At 51.9% G+C, this 12,716-nt stretch overlaps 6 non-coding genes and 2 pseudogenes across 6 annotated transcripts; all 8 read left to right on the top strand.

Moving 5' to 3' along the window:
* The first annotated feature begins 552 nt into the window (after nt 1-552).
* LOC148151552 (5S ribosomal RNA) lies at nt 553-671 on the top strand. The gene has a single exon (XR_015756572.1). It is a non-coding gene; the product is annotated as a 5S ribosomal RNA (ribosomal RNA).
* A 1,546-nt stretch (nt 672-2,217) lies between these two features.
* LOC148151551 (5S ribosomal RNA) lies at nt 2,218-2,336 on the top strand. The gene has a single exon (XR_015756754.1). It is a non-coding gene; the product is annotated as a 5S ribosomal RNA (ribosomal RNA).
* Nucleotides 2,337-3,882: 1,546 nt separating this feature from the next.
* Nucleotides 3,883-4,001, top strand: LOC148151550 (5S ribosomal RNA). Its single transcript, XR_015756571.1, has one exon. It is a non-coding gene; the product is annotated as a 5S ribosomal RNA (ribosomal RNA).
* Nucleotides 4,002-5,547: 1,546 nt separating this feature from the next.
* On the top strand, nt 5,548-5,656 carry LOC148151549 (5S ribosomal RNA; annotated as a pseudogene).
* A 1,546-nt stretch (nt 5,657-7,202) lies between these two features.
* Nucleotides 7,203-7,321, top strand: LOC148151548 (5S ribosomal RNA). The gene has a single exon (XR_015756570.1). It is a non-coding gene; the product is annotated as a 5S ribosomal RNA (ribosomal RNA).
* A 1,546-nt stretch (nt 7,322-8,867) lies between these two features.
* Nucleotides 8,868-8,986, top strand: LOC148151547 (5S ribosomal RNA). Its single transcript, XR_015756569.1, has one exon. It is a non-coding gene; the product is annotated as a 5S ribosomal RNA (ribosomal RNA).
* A 1,546-nt stretch (nt 8,987-10,532) lies between these two features.
* LOC148151546 (5S ribosomal RNA) lies at nt 10,533-10,641 on the top strand (annotated as a pseudogene).
* Nucleotides 10,642-12,187: 1,546 nt separating this feature from the next.
* Nucleotides 12,188-12,306, top strand: LOC148151545 (5S ribosomal RNA). Its single transcript, XR_015756329.1, has one exon. It is a non-coding gene; the product is annotated as a 5S ribosomal RNA (ribosomal RNA).
* Nucleotides 12,307-12,716: the final 410 nt, after the last annotated feature.

The raw sequence follows: 12,716 nt of genomic DNA, 5'->3' as shown, positions 1-12,716 counted from the left end.
TGTTCTTGCCACCAAAGTGGATAAGGATCCATTTATCCACGTGAAAGTGCATCTGCCATGCATCTGAGCACTCACCTAACTTGTCCAGGTCACCCTGTAATCTCCTAACATCCTCATCACATTTCACCCTGCCACCCAGCTGATGAAATTTGCGAATGTTATTGCTAATACCATCTTGTATATCCTGAAGATAGATTGTAAAAAGCTGCGGTCCCAGTACTGATCCGTGCGGTACCCCACTGGTCAGTGCCTGGCATTCCGAAATGGAGGGGTGGAGGAGTGTGGAAGGATGAGAGAATGCAGGCTGCGGCCCTATGAAGCAGGGGGAGGGCTTGCAGTTGGCCTGTGTGGGGATGTGGGAGACTACAGGAGCCTGGTGGGCAAGGGCTGGCTGAAAGGCAGCTGGAGGGACGGAGGGAGGGAAGCACGCACGGAGGAGGAAGAGCAAAGAGAAAAGAGAAAAAAAAGCCAAAGGGGATAAAGAGAAAGAGCAAGAAAGAAAATGTGGCTGGCCAGCACGCCTTGAAGTAGGGAGAAAAGGCAGGGGCCAGCGCCTACGGCCATACTAGTCTGAAAACGCCCGATCTCGTCTGATCTCGGAAGCTAAGCAGACTCAGGCCTGGTTAGTACTTGGATGGGAGACCGCCTGGGAATACCAGGTGCAGTAGGCTTTTTCCGCCAGCAGTGGCTGCTCAAGTCACCCCTCTGCACTTGTCTTGTGCCAGGCAATGGAGCGGCAGGTTATTTTTGCTGCTGCTGCTGTGCCTGGCATCAGTCTCCTGCAGGCACGAGACACGGAGGGGAGGAGAGCGGAGCGCTGCCAAAATCAGCAAGAAAGGCGGAAAGAAAGGGATTGGGGCTGCACGCTGTCTGCGGGTGGCAGTCAGGAAAGGCGGACAATAGACAATAGGTGCAGGAGTTGGCCATTCTGCCCTTCCAGCCTGCACCACCATTCAATATGATCATGGCTGATCATCCTTAATCAGTATCCTGTTCCTGCCTTATCTCCATAACCCTTGATTCCACTATCCTTGAGAGCTCTATCCAACTCTTTCTTAAATGAATCCAGAGACTGGGCCTCCACTGCCCTCTGGGGCAGAGCATTCCACACAGCCACCACTCTCTGGGTGAAGAAGTTTCTCCTCATCTCTGTCCTAAATGGTCTACCCCGTATTTTTAAGCTGTGTCCTCTGTTTCGGCACTCACCCCGCAGCGGAAACATGTTGCCTGCCGCCAGAGTGTCCAATCCTTTGATCATCTTATATGTCTCAACCAGATCCCCTCTCAGTCTTCTAAACTCAAGGGTACACAAGCCCAGTCGCTCCAGTCTTTCAGTGTAAGGTAATCCCGCCATTCCAGGAATTGACCCCGTGAACCTACGCTGCATTCCCTCAATAGCCAGAATGTCTCTCCTCAAATTTGGAGACCAGAACTGCACACAGTACTCCAGGTGTGGTCTCACCAGGGCCCTGTACAGCTGCAGAAGGACCTCTTTGCTTCTATACTCAATCCCTCTTGTTATGAAGGCCAGCATGCTATTAGCCTTCTTCACTACCTGCTGTACCTGCATGCTTACCTTCATTGAGTGGTGTACAAGAACCCCCAGATCTCTCTGTACTGCCCCTTTACCTAAATTGATTCCACTTAGGTGGTAATCTGCCTTCCTGTTCTTGCCACCAAAGTGGATAAGGATCCATTTATCCACGTGAAAGTGCATCTGCCATGCATCTGAGCACTCACCTAACTTGTCCAGGTCACCCTGTAATCTCCTAACATCCTCATCACATTTCACCCTGCCACCCAGCTGATGAAATTTGCGAATGTTATTGCTAATACCATCTTGTATATCCTGAAGATAGATTGTAAAAAGCTGCGGTCCCAGTACTGATCCGTGCGGTACCCCACTGGTCAGTGCCCGGCATTCCGAAATGGAGGGGTGGAGGAGTGTGGAAGGATGAGAGAATGCAGGCTGCGGCCCGATGAAGCAGGGGGAGGGCTTGCAGTTGGCCTGTGTGGGGATGTGGGAGACTACAGGAGCCTGGTGGGCAAGGGCTGGCTGAAAGGCAGCTGGAGGGACGGAGGGAGGGAAGCACGCACGGAGGAGGAAGAGCAAAGAGAAAAGAGAAAAAAAAGCCAAAGGGGATAAAGAGAAAGAGCAAGAAAGAAAATGTGGCTGGCCAGCACGCCTTGAAGTAGGGAGAAAAGGCAGGGGCCAGCGCCTACGGCCATACTAGTCTGAAAACGCCCGATCTCGTCTGATCTCGGAAGCTAAGCAGACTCAGGCCTGGTTAGTACTTGGATGGGAGACCGCCTGGGAATACCAGGTACAGTAGGCTTTTTCCGCCAGCAGTGGCTGCTCAAGTCACCCCTCTGCACTTGTCTTGTGCCAGGCAATGGAGCGGCAGGTTATTTTTGCTGCTGCTGCTGTGCCTGGCATCAGTCTCCTGCAGGCACGAGACACGGAGGGGAGGAGAGCGGAGCGCTGCCAAAATCAGCAAGAAAGGCGGAAAGAAAGGGATTGGGGCTGCACGCTGTCTGCGGGTGGCAGTCAGGAAAGGCGGACAATAGACAATAGGTGCAGGAGTTGGCCATTCTGCCCTTCCAGCCTGCACCACCATTCAATATGATCATGGCTGATCATCCTTAATCAGTATCCTGTTCCTGCCTTATCTCCATAACCCTTGATTCCACTATCCTTGAGAGCTCTATCCAACTCTTTCTTAAATGAATCCAGAGACTGGGCCTCCACTGCCCTCTGGGGCAGAGCATTCCACACAGCCACCACTCTCTGGGTGAAGAAGTTTCTCCTCATCTCTGTCCTAAATGGTCTACCCCGTATTTTTAAGCTGTGTCCTCTGTTTCGGCACTCACCCCGCAGCGGAAACATGTTGCCTGCCGCCAGAGTGTCCAATCCTTTGATCATCTTATATGTCTCAACCAGATCCCCTCTCAGTCTTCTAAACTCAAGGGTACACAAGCCCAGTCGCTCCAGTCTTTCAGTGTAAGGTAATCCCGCCATTCCAGGAATTGACCTCGTGAACCTACGCTGCATTCCCTCAATAGCCAGAATGTCTCTCCTCAAATTTGGAGACCAGAACTGCACACAGTACTCCAGGTGTGGTCTCACCAGGGCCCTGTACAGCTGCAGAAGGACCTCTTTGCTTCTATACTCAATCCCTCTTGTTATGAAGGCCAGCATGCTATTAGCCTTCTTCACTACCTGCTGTACCTGCATGCTTACCTTCATTGAGTGGTGTACAAGAACCCCCAGATCTCTCTGTACTGCCCCTTTACCTAAATTGATTCCACTTAGGTGGTAATCTGCCTTCCTGTTCTTGCCACCAAAGTGGATAAGGATCCATTTATCCACGTGAAAGTGCATCTGCCATGCATCTGAGCACTCACCTAACTTGTCCAGGTCACCCTGTAATCTCCTAACATCCTCATCACATTTCACCCTGCCACCCAGCTGATGAAATTTGCGAATGTTATTGCTAATACCATCTTGTATATCCTGAAGATAGATTGTAAAAAGCTGCGGTCCCAGTACTGATCCGTGCGGTACCCCACTGGTCAGTGCCCGGCATTCCGAAATGGAGGGGTGGAGGAGTGTGGAAGGATGAGAGAATGCAGGCTGCGGCCCTATGAAGCAGGGGGAGGGCTTGCAGTTGGCCTGTGTGGGGATGTGGGAGACTACAGGAGCCTGGTGGGCAAGGGCTGGCTGAAAGGCAGCTGGAGGGACGGAGGGAGGGAAGCACGCACGGAGGAGGAAGAGCAAAGAGAAAAGAGAAAAAAAAGCCAAAGGGGATAAAGAGAAAGAGCAAGAAAGAAAATGTGGCTGGCCAGCACGCCTTGAAGTAGGGAGAAAAGGCAGGGGCCAGCGCCTACGGCCATACTAGTCTGAAAACGCCCGATCTCGTCTGATCTCGGAAGCTAAGCAGACTCAGGCCTGGTTAGTACTTGGATGGGAGACCGCCTGGGAATACCAGGTGCAGTAGGCTTTTTCCGCCAGCAGTGGCTGCTCAAGTCACCCCTCTGCACTTGTCTTGTGCCAGGCAATGGAGCGGCAGGTTATTTTTGCTGCTGCTGCTGTGCCTGGCATCAGTCTCCTGCAGGCACGAGACACGGAGGGGAGGAGAGCGGAGCGCTGCCAAAATCAGCAAGAAAGGCGGAAAGAAAGGGATTGGGGCTGCACGCTGTCTGCGGGTGGCAGTCAGGAAAGGCGGACAATAGACAATAGGTGCAGGAGTTGGCCATTCTGCCCTTCCAGCCTGCACCACCATTCAATATGATCATGGCTGATCATCCTTAATCAGTATCCTGTTCCTGCCTTATCTCCATAACCCTTGATTCCACTATCCTTGAGAGCTCTATCCAACTCTTTCTTAAATGAATCCAGAGACTGGGCCTCCACTGCCCTCTGGGGCAGAGCATTCCACACAGCCACCACTCTCTGGGTGAAGAAGTTTCTCCTCATCTCTGTCCTAAATGGTCTACCCCGTATTTTTAAGCTGTGTCCTCTGTTTCGGCACTCACCCCGCAGCGGAAACATGTTGCCTGCCGCCAGAGTGTCCAATCCTTTGATCATCTTATATGTCTCAACCAGATCCCCTCTCAGTCTTCTAAACTCAAGGGTACACAAGCCCAGTCGCTCCAGTCTTTCAGTGTAAGGTAATCCCGCCATTCCAGGAATTGACCTCGTGTACCTACGCTGCATTCCCTCAATAGCCAGAATGTCTCTCCTCAAATTTGGAGACCAGAACTGCACACAGTACTCCAGGTGTGGTCTCACCAGGGCCCTGTACAGCTGCAGAAGGACCTCTTTGCTTCTATACTCAATCCCTCTTGTTATGAAGGCCAGCATGCTATTAGCCTTCTTCACTACCTGCTGTACCTGCATGCTTACCTTCATTGAGTGGTGTACAAGAACCCCCAGATCTCTCTGTACTGCCCCTTTACCTAAATTGATTCCACTTAGGTGGTAATCTGCCTTCCTGTTCTTGCCACCAAAGTGGATAAGGATTCATTTATCCACGTGAAAGTGCATCTGCCATGCATCTGAGCACTCACCTAACTTGTCCAGGTCACCCTGTAATCTCCTAACATCCTCATCACATTTCACCCTGCCACCCAGCTGATGAAATTTGCGAATGTTATTGCTAATACCATCTTGTATATCCTGAAGATAGATTGTAAAAAGCTGCGGTCCCAGTACTGATCCGTGCGGTACCCCACTGGTCAGTGCCTGGCATTCCGAAATGGAGGGGTGGAGGAGTGTGGAAGGATGAGAGAATGCAGGCTGCGGCCCTATGAAGCAGGGGGAGGGCTTGCAGTTGGCCTGTGTGGGGATGTGGGAGACTACAGGAGCCTGGTGGGCAAGGGCTGGCTGAAAGGCAGCTGGAGGGACGGAGGGAGGGAAGCACGCACGGAGGAGGAAGAGCAAAGAGAAAAGAGAAAAAAAAGCCAAAGGGGATAAAGAGAAAGAGCAAGAAAGAAAATGTGGCTGGCCAGCACGCCTTGAAGTAGGGAGAAAAGGCAGGGGCCAGCGCCTACGGCCATACTAGTCTGAAAACGCCCGATCTCGGAAGCTAAGCAGACTCAGGCCTGGTTAGTACTTGGATGGGAGACCGCCTGGGAATACCAGGTGCAGTAGGCTTTTTCCGCCAGCAGTGGCTGCTCAAGTCACCCCTCTGCACTTGTCTTGTGCCAGGCAATGGAGCGGCAGGTTATTTTTGCTGCTGCTGCTGTGCCTGGCATCAGTCTCCTGCAGGCACGAGACACGGAGGGGAGGAGAGCGGAGCGCTGCCAAAATCAGCAAGAAAGGCGGAAAGAAAGGGATTGGGGCTGCACGCTGTCTGCGGGTGGCAGTCAGGAAAGGCGGACAATAGACAATAGGTGCAGGAGTTGGCCATTCTGCCCTTCCAGCCTGCACCACCATTCAATATGATCATGGCTGATCATCCTTAATCAGTATCCTGTTCCTGCCTTATCTCCATAACCCTTGATTCCACTATCCTTGAGAGCTCTATCCAACTCTTTCTTAAATGAATCCAGAGACTGGGCCTCCACTGCCCTCTGGGGCAGAGCATTCCACACAGCCACCACTCTCTGGGTGAAGAAGTTTCTCCTCATCTCTGTCCTAAATGGTCTACCCCGTATTTTTAAGCTGTGTCCTCTGTTTCAGCACTCACCCCGCAGCGGAAACATGTTGCCTGCCGCCAGAGTGTCCAATCCTTTGATCATCTTATATGTCTCAACCAGATCCCCTCTCAGTCTTCTAAACTCAAGGGTACACAAGCCCAGTCGCTCCAGTCTTTCAGTGTAAGGTAATCCCGCCATTCCAGGAATTGACCTCGTGAACCTACGCTGCATTCCCTCAATAGCCAGAATGTCTCTCCTCAAATTTGGAGACCAGAACTGCACACAGTACTCCAGGTGTGGTCTCACCAGGGCCCTGTACAGCTGCAGAAGGACCTCTTTGCTTCTATACTCAATCCCTCTTGTTATGAAGGCCAGCATGCTATTAGCCTTCTTCACTACCTGCTGTACCTGCATGCTTACCTTCATTGAGTGGTGTACAAGAACCCCCAGATCTCTCTGTACTGCCCCTTTACCTAAATTGATTCCACTTAGGTGGTAATCTGCCTTCCTGTTCTTGCCACCAAAGTGGATAAGGATCCATTTATCCACGTGAAAGTGCATCTGCCATGCATCTGAGCACTCACCTAACTTGTCCAGGTCACCCTGTAATCTCCTAACATCCTCATCACATTTCACCCTGCCACCCAGCTGATGAAATTTGCGAATGTTATTGCTAATACCATCTTGTATATCCTGAAGATAGATTGTAAAAAGCTGCGGTCCCAGTACTGATCCGTGCGGTACCCCACTGGTCAGTGCCCGGCATTCCGAAATGGAGGGGTGGAGGAGTGTGGAAGGATGAGAGAATGCAGGCTGCGGCCCTATGAAGCAGGGGGAGGGCTTGCAGTTGGCCTGTGTGGGGATGTGGGAGACTACAGGAGCCTGGTGGGCAAGGGCTGGCTGAAAGGCAGCTGGAGGGACGGAGGGAGGGAAGCACGCACGGAGGAGGAAGAGCAAAGAGAAAAGAGAAAAAAAAGCCAAAGGGGATAAAGAGAAAGAGCAAGAAAGAAAATGTGGCTGGCCAGCACGCCTTGAAGTAGGGAGAAAAGGCAGGGGCCAGCGCCTACGGCCATACTAGTCTGAAAACGCCCGATCTCGTCTGATCTCGGAAGCTAAGCAGACTCAGGCCTGGTTAGTACTTGGATGGGAGACCGCCTGGGAATACCAGGTGCAGTAGGCTTTTTCCGCCAGCAGTGGCTGCTCAAGTCACCCCTCTGCACTTGTCTTGTGCCAGGCAATGGAGCGGCAGGTTATTTTTGCTGCTGCTGCTGTGCCTGGCATCAGTCTCCTGCAGGCACGAGACACGGAGGGGAGGAGAGCGGAGCGCTGCCAAAATCAGCAAGAAAGGCGGAAAGAAAGGGATTGGGGCTGCACGCTGTCTGCGGGTGGCAGTCAGGAAAGGCGGACAATAGACAATAGGTGCAGGAGTTGGCCATTCTGCCCTTCCAGCCTGCACCACCATTCAATATGATCATGGCTGATCATCCTTAATCAGTATCCTGTTCCTGCCTTATCTCCATAACCCTTGATTCCACTATCCTTGAGAGCTCTATCCAACTCTTTCTTAAATGAATCCAGAGACTGGGCCTCCACTGCCCTCTGGGGCAGAGCATTCCACACAGCCACCACTCTCTGGGTGAAGAAGTTTCTCCTCATCTCTGTCCTAAATGGTCTACCCCGTATTTTTAAGCTGTGTCCTCTGTTTCGGCACTCACCCCGCAGCGGAAACATGTTGCCTGCCGCCAGAGTGTCCAATCCTTTGATCATCTTATATGTCTCAACCAGATCCCCTCTCAGTCTTCTAAACTCAAGGGTACACAAGCCCAGTCGCTCCAGTCTTTCAGTGTAAGGTAATCCCGCCATTCCAGGAATTGACCTCGTGAACCTACGCTGCATTCCCTCAATAGCCAGAATGTCTCTCCTCAAATTTGGAGACCAGAACTGCACACAGTACTCCAGGTGTGGTCTCACCAGGGCCCTGTACAGCTGCAGAAGGACCTCTTTGCTTCTATACTCAATCCCTCTTGTTATGAAGGCCAGCATGCTATTAGCCTTCTTCACTACCTGCTGTACCTGCATGCTTACCTTCATTGAGTGGTGTACAAGAACCCCCAGATCTCTCTGTACTGCCCCTTTACCTAAATTGATTCCACTTAGGTGGTAATCTGCCTTCCTGTTCTTGCCACCAAAGTGGATAAGGATCCATTTATCCACGTGAAAGTGCATCTGCCATGCATCTGAGCACTCACCTAACTTGTCCAGGTCACCCTGTAATCTCCTAACATCCTCATCACATTTCACCCTGCCACCCAGCTGATGAAATTTGCGAATGTTATTGCTAATACTATCTTGTATATCCTGAAGATAGATTGTAAAAAGCTGTGGTCCCAGTACTGATCCGTGCGGTACCCCACTGGTCAGTGCCCGGCATTCCGAAATGGAGGGGTGGAGGAGTGTGGAAGGATGAGAGAATGCAGGCTGCGGCCCTATGAAGCAGGGGGAGGGCTTGCAGTTGGCCTGTGTGGGGATGTGGGAGACTACAGGAGCCTGGTGGGCAAGGGCTGGCTGAAAGGCAGCTGGAGGGACGGAGGGAGGGAAGCACGCACGGAGGAGGAAGAGCAAAGAGAAAAGAGAAAAAAAAGCCAAAGGGGATAAAGAGAAAGAGCAAGAAAGAAAATGTGGCTGGCCAGCACGCCTTGAAGTAGGGAGAAAAGGCAGGGGCCAGCGCCTACGGCCATACTAGTCTGAAAACGCCCGATCTCGTCTGATCTCGGAAGCTAAGCAGACTCAGGCCTGGTTAGTACTTGGATGGGAGACCGCCTGGGAATACCAGGTGCAGTAGGCTTTTTCCGCCAGCAGTGGCTGCTCAAGTCACCCCTCTGCACTTGTCTTGTGCCAGGCAATGGAGCGGCAGGTTATTTTTGCGGCTGCTGCTGTGCCTGGCATCAGTCTCCTGCAGGCACGAGACACGGAGGGGAGGAGAGCGGAGCGCTGCCAAAATCAGCAAGAAAGGCGGAAAGAAAGGGATTGGGGCTGCACGCTGTCTGCGGGTGGCAGTCAGGAAAGGCGGACAATAGACAATAGGTGCAGGAGTTGGCCATTCTGCCCTTCCAGCCTGCACCACCATTCAATATGATCATGGCTGATCATCCTTAATCAGTATCCTGTTCCTGCCTTATCTCCATAACCCTTGATTCCACTATCCTTGAGAGCTCTATCCAACTCTTTCTTAAATGAATCCAGAGACTGGGCCTCCACTGCCCTCTGGGGCAGAGCATTCCACACAGCCACCACTCTCTGGGTGAAGAAGTTTCTCCTCATCTCTGTCCTAAATGGTCTACCCCGTATTTTTAAGCTGTGTCCTCTGTTTCGGCACTCACCCCGCAGCGGAAACATGTTGCCTGCCGCCAGAGTGTCCAATCCTTTGATCATCTTATATGTCTCAACCAGATCCCCTCTCAGTCTTCTAAACTCAAGGGTACACAAGCCCAGTCGCTCCAGTCTTTCAGTGTAAGGTAATCCCGCCATTCCAGGAATTGACCTCGTGAACCTACGCTGCATTCCCTCAATAGCCAGAATGTCTCTCCTCAAATTTGGAGACCAGAACTGCACACAGTACTCCAGGTGTGGTCTCACCAGGGCCCTGTACAGCTGCAGAAGGACCTCTTTGCTTCTATACTCAATCCCTCTTGTTATGAAGGCCAGCATGCTATTAGCCTTCTTCACTACCTGCTGTACCTGCATGCTTACCTTCATTGAGTGGTGTACAAGAACCCCCAGATCTCTCTGTACTGCCCCTTTACCTAAATTGATTCCACTTAGGTGGTAATCTGCCTTCCTGTTCTTGCCACCAAAGTGGATAAGGATCCATTTATCCACGTGAAAGTGCATCTGCCATGCATCTGAGCACTCACCTAACTTGTCCAGGTCACCCTGTAATCTCCTAACATCCTCATCACATTTCACCCTGCCACCCAGCTGATGAAATTTGCGAATGTTATTGCTAATACCATCTTGTATATCCTGAAGATAGATTGTAAAAAGCTGCGGTCCCAGTACTGATCCGTGCGGTACCCCACTGGTCAGTGCCCGGCATTCCGAAATGGAGGGGTGGAGGAGTGTGGAAGGATGAGAGAATGCAGGCTGCGGCCCTATGAAGCAGGGGGAGGGCTTGCAGTTGGCCTGTGTGGGGATGTGGAAGACTACAGGAGCCTGGTGGGCAAGGGCTGGCTGAAAGGCAGCTGGAGGGACGGAGGGAGGGAAGCACGCACGGAGGAGGAAGAGCAAAGAGAAAAGAGAAAAAAAAGCCAAAGGGGATAAAGAGAAAGAGCAAGAAAGAAAATGTGGCTGGCCAGCACGCCTTGAAGTAGGGAGAAAAGGCAGGGGCCAGCGCCTACGGCCATACTAGTCTGAAAATGCCTGATCTCGTAAGCTAAGCAGACTCAGGCCTGGTTAGTACTTGGATGGGAGACCGCCTGGGAATACCAGGTGCAGTAGGCTTTTTCCGCCAGCAGTGGCTGCTCAAGTCACCCCTCTGCACTTGTCTTGTGCCAGGCAATGGAGCGGCAGGTTATTTTTGCTGCTGCTGCTGTGCCTGGCATCAGTCTCCTGCAGGCACGAGACACGGAGGGGAGGAGAGCGGAGCGCTGCCAAAATCAGCAAGAAAGGCGGAAAGAAAGGGATTGGGGCTGCACGCTGTCTGCGGGTGGCAGTCAGGAAAGGCGGACAATAGACAATAGGTGCAGGAGTTGGCCATTCTGCCCTTCCAGCCTGCACCACCATTCAATATGATCATGGCTGATCATCCTTAATCAGTATCCTGTTCCTGCCTTATCTCCATAACCCTTGATTCCACTATCCTTGAGAGCTCTATCCAACTCTTTCTTAAATTAATCCAGAGACTGGGCCTCCACTGCCCTCTGGGGCAGAGCATTCCACACAGCCACCACTCTCTGGGTGAAGAAGTTTCTCCTCATCTCTGTCCTAAATGGTCTACCCCGTATTTTTAAGCTGTGTCCTCTGTTTCGGCACTCACCCCGCAGCGGAAACATGTTGCCTGCCGCCAGAGTGTCCAATCCTTTGATCATCTTATATGTCTCAACCAGATCCCCTCTCAGTCTTCTAAACTCAAGGGTACACAAGCCCAGTCGCTCCAGTCTTTCAGTGTAAGGTAATCCCGCCATTCCAGGAATTGACCTCGTGAACCTACGCTGCATTCCCTCAATAGCCAGAATGTCTCTCCTCAAATTTGGAGACCAGAACTGCACACAGTACTCCAGGTGTGGTCTCACCAGGGCCCTGTACAGCTGCAGAAGGACCTCTTTGCTTCTATACTCAATCCCTCTTGTTATGAAGGCCAGCATGCTATTAGCCTTCTTCACTACCTGCTGTACCTGCATGCTTACCTTCATTGAGTGGTGTACAAGAACCCCCAGATCTCTCTGTACTGCCCCTTTACCTAAATTGATTCCACTTAGGTGGTAATCTGCCTTCCTGTTCTTGCCACCAAAGTGGATAAGGATCCATTTATCCACGTGAAAGTGCATCTGCCATGCATCTGAGCACTCACCTAACTTGTCCAGGTCACCCTGTAATCTCCTAACATCCTCATCACATTTCACCCTGCCACCCAGCTGATGAAATTTGCGAATGTTATTGCTAATACCATCTTGTATATCCTGAAGATAGATTGTAAAAAGCTGCGGTCCCAGTACTGATCCGTGCGGTACCCCACTGGTCAGTGCCCGGCATTCCGAAATGGAGGGGTGGAGGAGTGTGGAAGGATGAGAGAATGCAGGCTGCGGCCCTATGAAGCAGGGGGAGGGCTTGCAGTTGGCCTGTGTGGGGATGTGGGAGACTACAGGAGCCTGGTGGGCAAGGGCTGGCTGAAAGGCAGCTGGAGGGACGGAGGGAGGGAAGCACGCACGGAGGAGGAAGAGCAAAGAGAAAAGAGAAAAAAAAGCCAAAGGGGATAAAGAGAAAGAGCAAGAAAGAAAATGTGGCTGGCCAGCACGCCTTGAAGTAGGGAGAAAAGGCAGGGGCCAGCGCCTACGGCCATACTAGTCTGAAAACGCCCAATCTTGTCTGATCTCGGAAGCTAAGCAGACTCAGGCCTGGTTAGTACTTGGATGGGAGACCGCCTGGGAATACCAGGTGCAGTAGGCTTTTTCCGCCAGCAGTGGCTGCTCAAGTCACCCCTCTGCACTTGTCTTGTGCCAGGCAATGGAGCGGCAGGTTATTTTTGCTGCTGCTGCTGTGCCTGGCATCAGTCTCCTGCAGGCACGAGACACGGAGGGGAGGAGAGCGGAGCGCTGCCAAAATCAGCAAGAAAGGCGGAAAGAAAGGGATTGGGGCTGCACGCTGTCTGCGGGTGGCAGTCAGGAAAGGCGGACAATAGACAATAGGTGCAGGAGTTGGCCATTCTGCCCTTCCAGCCTGCACCACCATTCAATATGATCATGGCTGATCATCCTTAATCAGTATCCTGTTCCTGCCTTATCTCCATAACCCTTGATTCCACTATCCTTGAGAGCTCTATCCAACTCTTTCTTAAATGAATCCAGAGACTGGGCCTC

Source organism: Chiloscyllium plagiosum, unplaced genomic scaffold, assembly GCF_037043375.1.
Source record: "Chiloscyllium plagiosum isolate Xiang-an unplaced genomic scaffold, Cpla_swu_hap1 HiC_scaffold_3, whole genome shotgun sequence".
Lineage (NCBI taxonomy): Eukaryota > Metazoa > Chordata > Chondrichthyes > Orectolobiformes > Hemiscylliidae > Chiloscyllium > Chiloscyllium plagiosum.
Note: the sequence above shows the minus strand (reverse complement) of the source record. Positions and strands in the feature narration are given on the sequence as shown.